Source organism: Chrysochloris asiatica, unplaced genomic scaffold, assembly GCF_000296735.1.
Source record: "Chrysochloris asiatica unplaced genomic scaffold, ChrAsi1.0 scaffold00324, whole genome shotgun sequence".
Lineage (NCBI taxonomy): Eukaryota > Metazoa > Chordata > Mammalia > Afrosoricida > Chrysochloridae > Chrysochloris > Chrysochloris asiatica.
This window is the reverse complement of record NW_006408842.1, coordinates 204,515-205,788: the sequence shown is the minus strand read 5'-3', so window position 1 is coordinate 205,788 and position 1,274 is coordinate 204,515.

The following is a 1,274-nucleotide window of genomic DNA, read 5'->3' as shown; positions in this document are numbered from 1 at the left end:
TCAAAAGAGGGAACAAATCTTTACAGCGAGGATCATTCCCACCCCCTCCATACACAGAGTAGACAGGGATGGGCAATTTTGACATTGGCTATGAAATGTGGAGGGCTACAAAGGCAAGACATGACTGGCTTTCAAGCTTTCAATAGGGAACCCAGATCCAGATGGCTGGCGTGGAGGAATGTAGAATCTCCACTGCGTAGTATTCAATCTGTCTAGGTGGGACTGATGAAACGAAATGTGGATAGGTCTCTTATGATACAATAGAGAATAATTGTTATCAGGACTGATTGTGAGGGTTGGAAATGTAAAGGTAGACGTTTTGTAGCAAGGAGGGGAGTAATTAACTTTTCAGTCTAGGCGCAGAGGTTCCTGGGACCATCAAGGGAGAAAAGCAGGGAGCGGGACCCTACCTAGAGAAGCAGTGACGTCAGAGATGGAGGCAGAGAAGATGATGTGGAGAGATGGAGCAGCTGGGGACTTTAGACACAGAGAGGGAGAGGGACTGTGTGCTGATAACCAGGGACTAGGCTTGCAGTTTGGTTGATGATGCATGGAGGGGATTGTAACCATGGCAATGAAACGATACACGAGAGGATGCATGTAAAACTAATGTTCTCCAATGTAAACTATCACATAATTCACAATAAAACATTTTTTTAAAAAAGAGGCTTTCCTCTCCAATAAAGATCTACATACAGCCAGGGTCACTGTGAGTCAGAATCGACTCCACGGCACATAATCACCACCACAGCTATGCAGCTTCTCTCTCTCTCTGTCACCCCAAACCTCAGTCCGGATTTAGGGATGACAATTAGAAAAGCCGAAAATTTTCTGAGGGTTTGAATGCTGTGCAGATAATGTGAGCAACATTGTAAAAGTGGGTTCTTCTGTGGAATCTATGAAAAAATGGAAGCAGCAGTCAAGAAATCAGACGACGTATTGAATTAGGCAAATTTGCTGCACAAAACGTTTTTAAAGTGTTGAAAAGCAAAGATATCAGCTTGAGGACTAAGGTGCGCCTGACCCCAGCCATGGTATTTTCAATAATGTCATATGCATGCAAAAGCTGCACAGTGAATAAAGAAGACCGTAGAAGAATTGATGCTTTTGAGTTCTGGTGTTGGAGGAGAATAATGCAAGTGCTATGGGCTGCCAAAAGAATCAACAGATCTGAGTTGGAAGAAGTACAGCCAGAGTGATTCTTGGAGGCCAGGATGGCCAAACTTCATCTCTCATACTTCAGACATATTGTCAGGAGGGACCAGTGCCTGGAG